The following is a 13458-nucleotide window of genomic DNA, read 5'->3' as shown; positions in this document are numbered from 1 at the left end:
CTCTACAGCCTCCTCCCTGATTCCTAGATCTTTCTGCTTTTTATTCTTCTCTGTTCGGAATGGATATAAATCCCACTAGATGGTGGCCCGATTCTAACGCATCGGGTATTCTAAAATATGTATGTATGTATATAGCAGCCACATAGTATATAGCAGAGGGCATGTAGTATATAGCAAATACTATGTGGCCTGTGCTATATACTATGTGGCTGCTGTACACATACATACATATTGTAGAATACCCGATGCTTTAATACAGGCCACACAGTATATAACAGTGGCCACGCAGTATATAACACAGCCCAAACAGTATATAACACAGTCCACATACTATATAACACAACCCACGCAGTATATAGCAGCCACGCAGTATATAACACAGGCGACGTAGTGTATAACACAGGCCACGCAGTATAGAACACAGGGCACGTAGTATATAGCACAGCCCACGGAGTATATCACACAGCCCATGAAGTATATAACACTGCCCATGTAGTATATAGCAGCCACGCAGTATTTAGCAGTGTGGACACCATATCCCTGTTAAAAAAAAAAAAAAAAAAAAATTAAAATAAAAAATAGTTATATACTCGCCCCCTGTGATCCACCAAAACTCTGGCGATGCGCACGCGGCTGCCACCATCTTCCGTTCCCAGGATGCATTGCGAAATTAACCAGATGACTTAGCGGTCTCGCATCAATAGTAAAAGAGTTGGGGACACAGGGTCAGTAGCAGCGGTAACGGAGTGAGGTACCCGCCGCCCGTTACCACTGGCATTAACCCTGTGTGAGCCGTGACTGGAGGGGAGTATGGAGCGGGCGCCGGGCACTGACTGCAGGGAAGTAGGGGAGGGACTAATGGAACTGTGCCTGTCGCTGATTGGTCGCGGCAGCCATGACAGGCAGCTGGTGAGACCAATCAGCGACACGGGATTTCCGTTACGGAAGTTGCCGACAGAAAGACGGAAGTACCCCTTAGACAATTATATATATAGATAATGTATCAGCACAGCATCACATGACCTGCTTGTGTCAGTGCCTGCTCTGCCTCGCTCTTTTGTCTCCTTAATATATCAGTGTGTGCAGTCAAGGAAGCTAAACTGGTCATATAAGTTCTATAGAACTATGCGGCAGGAGCTGTCTAATCCTCATCAGTAACTCTGATGAGAGAGTTCTGTCCTCCATAAGGAGACTGTGTGTGACCCCCTTCAGAGACTATCAAACCATGTGATTCTCAGGTGGTCACCATGAGATCACATAACCTAACTGACGAAATGGAATTCCATGAATTTTAAAAACAAAAGGAACAAGTAGATTAAGGCTATATTTGGGGGGTTGTTTATGTTGGTGGATTAATGACATGATGAATGAAACAAAATGAAGTGCTACTTTAAATTAAAATCGTCTTACCATGTCATGATGCATATTAAAGGGAACCTGTCACCCCCAAAATCGATGGTGAGGTAAGCTCACCGTCATCAGGGGCTTATCTGCAGCATTCTGTAATGCTGTAGATAAGCCCCTGATGTTACCTGAAAGAGGAGAAAAAGAGGTTAGATTATACTCACCCAGGGGCGGTCCTGCTCCGATGGGTGTCTCAGGTCCGGTATAGCGCCTCCCATCTTCATTCCTTAACGTCCTCTTCTGGTCTTCACGCCGCGGCTCCGGCGCAGGCGTACTTTGTCTGCCCTGTTGAGGGCAGAGAAAAGTACTGCAGAGCGCAGGCGCCGGAAAGGTCAGAGAGGCCCAGCGCCTGCGCACTGCAGTACTTTGCTCTGCCCTCAACAGGGCAGACAAAGTACACCGGAGCTGCGGCGTGAAGACCAGAAGAGGACGTCATGGAATGAAGATAGGAGGCGCTGGAGCGGACCAGAGACGCCCATTTCACCAGACCAGCAGCGGGACCGCCCCTGGGTGAGTATAATCTAACCTCTTTTTCTCCTCTTTCAGGTAACATCGGGGGCTTATCTACAGCATTACAGAATGCTGTAGATAAGCCCCTGATGACTCTGAGCTTACTTCACCATCGATTTTGGGGGTGACAGGTTCCCTTTAATATTTCACTTGTCTGTAGTGTTTTTAGAATCCAGCCACGACTTGGTTACTTAAGGCTGCTTTCACACATCAGTTTTTTGCCATCAGTCACAATCCGGTGAATTTTGAAAAAAACGGATCCGGTGAATGCTGCCGCCGGATCCGTTTTTTTCTCATGGACTTGTATTAGCGACGCATTGCTTCACGATTCATCCGTCGTTCGCTGGATCCGTCGAAAATTGTTTATCCGGCGGACATAGTAACGTATTTTGTGTCCTTCTCAAAAACGGACAGCGACGGATCTGTCGCCATCCGTTGTTTGCTAGAATGGAAGCCTATGGCGCCGGATCCATCAAATGACTGAATCCGACTATGGAGCATGCTTCGATTTTTTTTTTTTCTTTAACCTCTTTACACCCAGGGGTGGTTTGCACGTTAATGACCGGGCCAATTTTTACAATTCTGACCACTGTTATAACTCTGGAACGCTTCAACGGATCCTGATGATTCTGACATTGTTTTCTCGTGACATATTGTACTTCATTATAGTGGTAAAATTTCTTTGATATTTCCTGCATTTATTTGTGGAAAAAAACGGAAATTTGGCGAAAATTTCGCAATTTTCCAAATTTGAATTTTTATGTTCTTAAATCAGAGATATATCACACAAAATACTTAATAAGTCACATTTCCCACATGTCTACTTTACATCAGCACAATTTTGGAACCACAATTTCTTTTGTTAGGAAGTTATAAGGGTTAAAAGTTGAGCAGCAATTTCTCATTTTTACAACACCATTTTTTTACGGACCACATCACATTTGAAGTCACTTTGAGGGGTCTATATGATAGAAAATACCCAAGTGTGACACCATTCTAAAAACTGCACCCCTCAAGGTGCTCAAAACCACATTCAAGAAGTTTATCAACCTTTCAGGTGTTTCACAGGAATTTTTGGAATGTTTAACAAAAATGAACAATTAACTTTTCTTCACAAAAAGTTTACTTCAGCTCCAATTTGTTTAATTTTACCAAAGGTAACAGGAGTAATTGGACCACAAAAGTTGTTGTGCAATTTGTCGTGAGTACGCTGATTCCCCATATGTGGGGGTAAACCACTGTTTGGGCGCATGGCAGAGCTCGGAAGGAAAGGAGCGCCATTTGACTTTTCAATGCAAAATTGACTGGAATTGACATAGGACGCCGTGTCACGTTTGGAGAGCCCCTGATGTGCCTAAACATTGAAACCCCCCACAAGTGACACTATTTTAGAAAGTAGACCCCCTAAGGAACTTATCTAGATGTGTTGTGAGCACTTTGACCCACCAAGTTACCCTACTTGCATATGTAAATACAGAATACCCTCTTGCCAAACCATATAGTTAGTCTTCCCACTGTTTCAAACTGACAACGTATCCAAAACTCAAAGAGTAAACATATATAATTCAGCAGCGTAGAGGCCGTGAGAACACAGTCATGATGGAGCCCATCAAATCACATACACATCTTCCAGGAAAATATAAACACCCTTTCATGAGCAGGGTTTCCACGTGTGTTTCAATAATACTATGCTCCAATCATAAATGACAAGTGTAATCTGTCTTAACCGTTTAAGCTTGGATGCCTACTGGCACAAATAGCATGGTACGGTCTCACCCATTTGCTTTCATGTAAGAAATGCTTCCGGCCTCATTCATATCAGATAGCGTCTCCCAAAGACGGTTTGGCAAGAGGGTATTCTGTATTTACATATGCAAGTAGGGTAACTGTGTGTATATGACCCTATACATCTCTAGTAGATACAGCATATATATTCAATTTATATTACATTATACCACTCTTTTTCTTGTTAGCACTTGTTTGTATACTGACGTACTCCTCTTTGAGTAACAACTAGCAGATGCGCTGGGTCTATGAGTGCTAATAGACCGGCACAAGTGTGTTAGTTATTCCCTACGTACCCCTTTGTGTCTATAAGAGTGAACGCAAGTCCCTCTTTTTTAATTTCCCCTTGTTTGTACATCACTTGGTGACGATATCACGTTGGTCTGTCTTTTTTAAGCATATTTATTAAAAGTAAATTTTTAGTCCAATTGCTTTACATATTCTATTTTTTTGGATTATATCCTGCTACAAATACGTTTTTTTTAACTTAGCATGCTCCGATCCTGTTAGCCAGATCCGCTAAGAAGGGATCCATCACATCAGTTTTTCACAATCTGCGACAGATCCTCTGAGCCAACGGATTGTAACTGACAGCAAAAATCTGATGTGTGAAAGGGGCGTAACTGTTGTGAATTCAGCTCTTGGGCTCCCTCCGGTGGTTATAGAGGGTAATGCAGTTGTGCCTGGACTGCAGGATTGGACAGGTGTATCTACTAATTGCAAAACTGACTGGGGTATATAGCCTTGCAGGACTCTTTAGTCCCTGCCAGTTGTCCATTGTTTTTTGAGGATTCACTTCCCTGCTGGTCTCTCCAGTTTGCTGTGCTTTTCTACAAAGATAAGTCCTGGCTTTGTTTTTGCTGTCCACCTGCTGTGGACCTTATAGTTCTGTGCATATTCATGTTTTTGTCTTGTCCAGCTTTGTCTGTGAAGGATTTTTTGCAGCCAAGCTGTTTCTCCGGAGATGCAGATATACCCCCCATGTCTTTAGTCAGATGTGGTGATTCGTATTTTCTGTGGTGGATATTTTCTAGTGTTTTTATACTGACCGCATAGTACTCTGTTCTATTCTTTCTTTTTAGCTAGTATGGCCTCCTATGCTAAAATCTGATTTCATATCTGCGTATGTTATTTCCCTCTCCTCTCACCGTCAATATTTGTGGGGGGCTATCTATTCTTTGGGGATTTTCTCTGAGGCAAGATAGGTTTCCTGTTTCTGTCTTTAGGGGAAGTTAGATCTTAGGCTGTGCCGAGGGGTCTAGGGAGTGTTAGGTACCCCCCACGGCTACTTCTAGTTGCGCTGCTAGGTTCAGGGTTTGCGGTCAGTACGGGGACCACCTTCTCCAGAGTCCGTCTCATGCTGTTCCTAGGCCACCAGATCATAACACGTAACATAGAAGAAAGTACCGAATATACTCGAGTATAAGCTGACCCGAGTATACGCTGAGACCCCTGATTTTGCCACACAAAAACTGGGAAAACTTAATGACTCGAGTATAAGTCTAGGGTGGGAAATGCAGCAGCTACTGGTAAATTTAAAAAAATAAAAATAGATACCAATAAAAGTAAAATTAATTGAGACATCAGTAGGTTAAATGTTTGTGAATATCCATATTGAATCAGGAGCCCCATATAATGCTCGATACAAAATACACCCCATATGATGCTCCATAAAGTTCCTGATGGGCCCCATAAGATGCTGCATACAAAATACACCCCATATACGGTAATGCTCCATAAAGTTCATGATGGCCCCATAAGATGCTCCATATAAAAATAATGCCCCATATAATGCTGCACAAAGGTTAATGGACCTATAAGATGCTCCATATTGAAATATGTCCCATATAATGCTGCACAATGGTTAATGATGGCCCCATAAGATGCTCCATATTAAAATATGCCCCATATAGTGCTGCACAAAGGTTAATCATGGCCCCATAAGATGCTCAATAGAATAATATGCCCCATATAATGCTCCATAAAAGTTGATGGCCCCATAAGATGCTCCATAGAATAATATACCCCATATGCTGCTCCATAAAGGTTGAGGGCCACATAATATGCTCCATACAAAAAAATGTGCCCCATATAATGCTGCACAAAGGTTAATGATGACCCCATAATATGCTCCATATTAAAATATACCCCATATAATGATGCACAAAGGTTAATGATGGCCCCATAAGATGCTCCATAGAATAATATGCCCCATTTAATGCTCCATAAAAGTTGATGGCTCCATAAGATGCTCCATAAAGGTTGATTGCCCCATAAGATATGCCATAGAATAATATGCCTTACATGCTGCTCCTGCTGCGATTTAAAAAAAAAAAATGACATACTCTCCTCTCGTTGCTAGGGGCCTGGTGCCGGTGTCCTGAGCAGGCGGGGACCCTGGTGCTATGGTGGCCATGTGCCGGTGTCCCTGCTGGCTCAGGCCACCCGGCAATTGCGATATTAACCTGTTCTCGTTCCATCACCGCATGGCGCTGTCTTCCGGGTCTCTGCAGTGACTGTTAAGGCAGAGGGCACGCACTAATCATGTCATCGCGCCCTCAGAACTGAAAGTCACAGCCAGAGGACACAGCCCGGCGGTGGAACGGGGACAGGTGAATATCGCATGGCTGACCCTCCCCCATCACACTCACCCTCCTGGCATGGTCTCTGCATGTCCCTGCTTCTCCGATGACCCCAGAGCCTGCAGCTCTTCCTGTGTTGAGCACTCACAAGGTACCGCTCATTAAAGTGATGAATATGCGCTCCAGGCCTATGGGAATGGAGTTGCGTGCATATTCATTACATTAATGAGCGGTACCACGTGACCGCTGAACACCTGAAGACCTGCCGGCGCTGGAGACCATCTGAGAAGCAGGGACGTGCAGAGACCACGTCAGGAGGGGGTGAGTATGATGTGACAGCCGCTACTCCCCTCCCAACTACCTGGGCCAATGACTCGAGTATAAGGTGAGAGGGGCATTTTCAGCCTTAAAAAAATGGGTTGAAAATCTCAGCTTATACTCGAGTATATATGGTAATCTTTCATTTTGGTTGACGGACTGATTTTCTAGAAAAAAAAATGCTTATTTAAAGGGAATCTGACTGCTGATAAACGCTGCCCAGTCAACGAGCGGCAGCATGTATCAGACACTGGTGTATGACTGCTAACTGGTATGTTGAACTCTGAAATGGTGCAATGTTTAAGAGAAGGAGTTCTTTAAGAGCCGCTGGGGAGCAAGTCGCATCGGAGACTAGTTGACAGGTCCGGTTCCCAACAGCTTTTCACTGCCTGCTCCTCTTGAGTGACAGATCTCTCTACATGTGTATAGGCGGAGACCTGTCAGTCATTGACAGCAGGCCAGGAGGATCTGCTGTTTTGCCTAATTAGCTGCTGGGTCCCAGTGGCTTTTTAACCCCTTAATGACGGAGCCATTTTGCGTTTGTGTTTTTCACTCTGCTTCTTTCGAAAGCCAAAACTTTTTATTTTTCCGTCAGTATGGTCACGTGAGGGCTTCTGTTTTGCGGGACGAGTTGTACTTTTGAACAACACCATATGTTTTACCATATTGTGTACTCGAAAACGGTAAAAAAAATTCCAAGTGCGGTGAATTTGTATAAAACGTGCAATCCTACTGTTGTTTTTTTTGTTTTTTTTTACCATGTTCACTAATTGCTAAAACTGACCTGCCATTATGATTCGTGGTGAAAATAAATCCAAAGTTTGTTTTAAAAAAAAAACCGTAGCTTCTCCATTTTTCGTGATCTGGGGCTAGGTGATGGATTATTTTTTGTGTGCCGAGCTGGCGTTTTTAATCATACTATTTTGGCGTGGATACGATCTTTTGATCACCCGTTATTGCATTTTAATGCAATGTTGTGGTGACCATAAAAAACGGAATTCTGGCGATTTGGCTTTTTTTCTGGTATGCAGTTTACCAATCTAATAATTTTTTATTTATAGCTTGATAGGACAATTCTGAATGCAACAAAACCAAATGTGTATATTTTATTTTATTTTTTTATTTCAAATGGGGGTGATTTAAACTTTTTGTATTTTTTTTAAATATTGTTAAAAACAATTTTTTTACCTTTTGCATGCTTTAATAGTCTCTATGGGAGACTAGAAGCTGCATTTGTCCGATCACCTCTACTACACGCAGGCGATGATCAGATCACCTGTGTGTAGCAGAAATTCTCACTTGCTATGAGCACTGATCGCTGGGCGGTGCTCATAGCAATCCGGTAATGACAACCACAGAGGTCTCATGCAGACCCCAGGTTTTCATGCCAACCCATCGGCGACCTGTGGTCATGTGACACGGACGCTGATGGGCGGGATTAATTACACGCTTTCGGCACGATCACATGAAATGCCGCTGTCAGAGATTCACAGCAACATTTAATGGGTTAACAGCCGCAGATGGATCGTGATTCCACTCACGGCTGTTAGATCGGCCTCACACTCAGCGTATAAAAATACAGTCCGTTATTTACGGCCGTAATACGCATAAAAGTCCCCAAAATAGTGATCCGTATGTCATCCGTAGGCAGGGTGTATCAGCGTATTTTGCGCATAGCATCCTCCGTATGGCATCCGTACTGCGAGATTTTCTCGCAGGCTTACAAAACCGACATACGGACATACAATGGATCCATAGGTCAAATAATCGTAAAAACCTATATACTGTCTATATATATATATATATATATATATATATATATATATATATATATATATATATATATATATACATACATACATACATACATACATACATACATACATACATACATACATACGGTACAGACCAAAAGTTTGGACACACCTCATTTAAAGATTTTTCTGTATTTTCTTGACTATGAAAATTGTACATTCACACTGAAGGCATCAAAACTATAAATTAACACATGTGGAATTATATACTTAACAAAAAAGTGTTAAACAACTGAAAGTATGTCTTATATTCTAGGTTCTTCAAAGTAGCCACCTTTTGCTTTAATTACTGCTTTGCATTTTCTTGATGATCTTCAAGAGGTAGTCACCGGAAATCGTCTTCCAACAATCTGGAAGGACTTCCCAGAGATGCTAAGCACTTGTTGGCCCTTTTGCCTTCACTCTGCGGTCCTGCTCACCCCAAACCATCTCGATTGGGTTCAGGTCTGGTGGTCATCTGGCGTAGCACCCTATCACTCTCCTTCTTCATCAAATAGCCCTTACACAGCCTGGAGGTGTGTTTGGAGTCATTGTCCTGTTGAAAAATAAATGATGGTCCAACTAAATGCAAACCGTATGGAATAGCATGCCGCTGCAAGATGCTGTGGTAGCCATGCTGGTTCAGTATGCCTTCAATTTTGAATAAATCCCCAACAGTGTAGCCAGCAAAGCACCCCCACATCATCATACCTCCTCCATGCTTCATGGTGGGAACCAGGCATGTAGCGTCCATCCGTTCATCTTTTATGCGTCGCACAAAGACACGGTGGTTGGAAGCAAAGATCTCAAATTTGGACTCATCAGACCAAAGCACAGATTTCCACTGGTCTAATGTCCCTTCCTTGTGTTCTTTAGCCCAAACAAGTCTCTTCTGCTTGTTGCCTGTCCTTAGCAGTGGTTTCCTAGCAGCTATTTTACCATGAAGGTCTGCTGCACAAAGTCTCCTCTTAACAGTTGTTGTAGAGATGTGTCTGCTGCTAGAACTGTGTGTGGCATTGACATGGTCTCTAATCTGAGCTGCTGTAAAACTGCGATTTCTGAGGCTGGTGACTCGGATAAACTTATCCTCAGAAGCAGAGGTGACTCTTGGTCTTCCTTTCCTGGGGCGGTCTTCATGTGAGCCAGTTTCTTTGTAGCGCTTGATGGTTTTTGCCACTGCACTTGGGGACACTTTCAAAGTTTGCCCAATTTTTTGGACAGACTGACCTTTCTTAAAGTAATGATGGCCACTCGTTTTTCTTTACTTAGATGCTTTTTCCTTGCCATAACACAAATTCTAACAGTCTATTCAGTAGGACTATCAGCTGTGTATCCACAACACAACTGATGGTCCCAACCCCATTTATAAGGCAAGAAATCCCACTTATTAAACCTGACAGGGCACGCCTGTGAATTGAAAACCATTCCCGGTGACTACCTCTTGAACTTCATCAAGAGAATGACAAGAGTTTGCAAAGCAGTCATCAAAGCAAAAGGTGGCTACTTTGAAGAACCTAGAATATAAGACATAATTTCAGTTGTTTCACAATTCTTTAAGTATATAATTCCACATGTGTTAATTCATAGTTTTGATGCCTTCAGTGTGAATGTACAATTTTCATAGTCATGAAAATACAGAAGAATCTTTAAATGAGAAGGTGTCCAAACTTTTGAACTTTTGATCTGTACTGTATATGTGTGTATGTATATGTATGTATATATATATATATATATATATATATATATATATATATATATATATATATATATATATATATATATATATATATATATATATATATATAGTGCCTACAAGTAGTATTCAACCCCCTGCAGATTTAGCAGGTTTAATAAGATGCAAATAAGTTAGAGCCTTCAAACAAGAGCAGGATTTATTAACAGATGCATAAATCTTGCAAACCAAAAAGTTTTGTTGCTCAGTTAAATTTTTATAAATTTTAAACATAAAAGTGTGGGTCAATTATTATTCAACCCCTAGGTTTAATATTTTGTGGAATAACCTTTGTTTGCAATTACAGCTAATAATCGTCTTTTATAAGACCTGATCAGGCCGGCACAGGTCTCTGGAGTTATCTTGGCCCACTCCTCCATGCAGATCTTCTCCAAGTTATCTAGGTTCTTTGGGTGTCTCATGTGGACTTTAATCTTGACCTCCTTCCACAAGTTTTCAATTGGGTTAAGGTCAGGAGACTGACTAGGCTACTGCAACACCTTGATTTTTTGCCTCTTGAACCAGGCCTTGGTTTTCTTGGCTGTGTGCTTTGGGTCGTTGTCTTGTTGGAAGATGAAATGACGACCCATCTTTGATGGAGGAGCGGAGGTTCTTGGCCAAAATCTCCAGGTAGGCCGTGCTATCCATCTTCCCATGGATGCGGACCAGATGGCCAGGCCCCTTGGCTGAGAAACAGCCCCACAGCATGATGCTGCCACCACCATGCTTGACTGTAGGGATGGTATTCTTGGGGTCGTATGCAGTGCCATCCAGTCTCCAAACGTCACATGTGTGGTTGGCACCAAAGATCTCGATCTTGGTCTCATCAGACCAGAGAACCTTGAACCAGTCAGTCTGAGTCCTCCAAGTGATCATGAGCAAACTGTAGACGAGCCTTGACATGACGCTTTGAAAGTAAAGGTACCTTACGGGCTCGTCTGGAACGGAGACCATTGCGGTGGAGTACGTTACTTATGGTATTGACTGAAACCAATGTCCCCACTGCCATGAGATCTTCCAGGAGCTCCTTCCTTGTTGTCCTTGGGTTAGCCTTGACTCTTCGGACAAGCCTGGCCTCGGCACGGGAGGAAACTTTCAAAGGCTGTCCAGGCCGTGGAAGGCTAACAGTAGTTCCATAAGTCTTCCACTTCCGGATGATGCTCCCAACAGTGGAGACAGGTAGGCCCAACTCCTTGGAAAGGGTTTTGTACCCCTTGCCAGCCTTGTGACCCTCCACGATCTTGTCTCTGATGGCCTTGGAATGCTCCTTTGTCTTTCCCATGTTGACCATGTATGAGTGCTGTTCACAAGTTTGTGGAGGGTCTTAAATAGTCAGAAAAGGCTGGAAAAAGAGATAATTAATCCAAACATGTGAAGCTCATTGTTCTTTGTGCCTGAACTACTTCTTAATACTTTAGGGGAACCAAACAGAATTCTGGTGGGTTGAGGGGTTGAATAATAAATGACCCTATGAAAAGACTTTTCACAATTTTTAAAAAAAATAAAGAAATAACATTCTTTTTTGCTGCAGTGCATTTCACACTTCCAGTCTGATCTACAGTCCAAATGTCACAATGCCAAGTTAATTCCTCAATTGCCGGCTTTTCCTATCTCCTTCTCAAACCCGACATGATATGAGACATGGTTTACATACAGTAAACCATCTCATATCCCTTTTTCGTTTTGCATATTCCACACTACTAATGTTAGTAGTGTGTATGTGCAAAATTTGGGCGCTCTAGCTATTAAATTAAAGGGTTAAATCGCGGAAACAATTGGCGTGGGCTCCCGCGCAATTTTGTCCGCCAGAGTGGTAAAGCCAGTGACTGAAAGCAGATATTAATAGCCTGGAGAGGGTCCATGGTAATTGCCCCTCCCTGGCTAAAAACATCTGCCCCCAGCCACCCCAGAAAAGGCACATCTGGAAGACACGCCTATTCTGGCACTTGGCCACTCTCTTCCCATTCCCGTGTAGCGGTGGGATATGGGGTAATGAAGGGTTAATGTCACCTTGCTATTGTAAGGCGACATTAAGCCAGATTAATAATGGAGAGGCGTCAATTATGATACCTATCCATTATTAATCCTATAGTATGAAATGGTTAAAATAAAACACACACATTATTACAAAGTATTTTAATGAAATTAATACACAGGTTGTTGTAATATTTTATTATACTGGTAATCCACCTGAAGACCCTTGTCACCTGGAACAAATGTAAAAAAACAAACAACAATATTCCATACCTTCCTACGATCAGTCTCGTCCCACGCTGTAAATCCATCTGAAAGGGTTAACTAATTTTACAAGCACAAGCCTGCTAATGCAGCCGCCCCTGCCTGTAAAAACCCGGCAAATTCATGGAATGTAGGTGAATGACCTGTAGTTACCTCGAGTTGCGGTGATGGCCCTCTGCTGGATGTCCTCATATGAACTCGAGGCTGGGAACTTTTCAGAATATTTTCCCAGGCTCGAGTTCATATGAGTTCATCCAGCAGAGGGCGCATCACCGTGGCTTGAGGTAACTACAGGTCATTCACCTACATTCCATTCATTCGCCAGGTTTTTACAGGCAGGGGCGGCTGCATTAGCAGGCTTGTGCTTGTAAAATTAGTTAACCCTTTCAGATGCATTTACAGCGTGGGACGAGACTGATCGTCGGAAGGTATGGAATATTGTTGTTTGTTTTTTTTACATTTGTTCCAGGTGACAAGGGTCTTCAGGTGGATTACCAGTATAATAAAATATTACAACAACCTGTGTATTAATTTCATTAAAATACTTTGTAATAATGTGTGTGGGTTTTTTTAACCATTTCATACTATTGGATTAATAATGGATAGGTGTCATAATTGACGCCTCTCCATTATTAATCTGGCTTAATGTCGGGTTAAATATGAAAAATTGAGAATTCTTAGCACATAAATTGGCCAATTCATGTGTACCTGGCAGCTACGTTAATGCATTTCTTGTTGCCAAGACCTAATTTCAATCCTCTCTTACACAGTCTACATTTCTCTGGGAATCTTGTGTGAATCCTCTCTTGGACTAAAGTCTATATCTCTGTGGAGGGGTAGAAATCCTGCTGCAATTAAAAACACCTCAGGCTAAGGGCGCGGAGTGCTCAGTCAGAAGGCTAATACAAATATTAAAAAAACTGACATCACATCCAAACATCGATCAAGTCTGAACAGGGAGGAGGGACACGACGTACACCGAACATGTACGGCGCATGTCGTGGAGGGGTTAATGTGTGTGTGTGTGTACTACATTACCAGTGACTTTGTCAATATATATATATATATATATATATATATATATATATATATACAC

The 13458-nt window shown here is 42.4% G+C and overlaps 1 protein-coding gene across 2 annotated transcripts in view; it reads left to right on the top strand.

Annotated features, from left to right (window-relative positions):
• The window catches only part of LOC138669753 (mitogen-activated protein kinase 14), a 146456-nt gene that overhangs the window by 109007 nt on the left and 23991 nt on the right, over positions 1-13458 (top strand). The window lies entirely within an intron of this gene.

The sequence above is a fragment of the Ranitomeya imitator genome, chromosome 3 (genome assembly GCF_032444005.1).
Source record: "Ranitomeya imitator isolate aRanImi1 chromosome 3, aRanImi1.pri, whole genome shotgun sequence".
NCBI lineage: Eukaryota > Metazoa > Chordata > Amphibia > Anura > Dendrobatidae > Ranitomeya > Ranitomeya imitator.
Note: the sequence above shows the minus strand (reverse complement) of the source record. Positions and strands in the feature narration are given on the sequence as shown.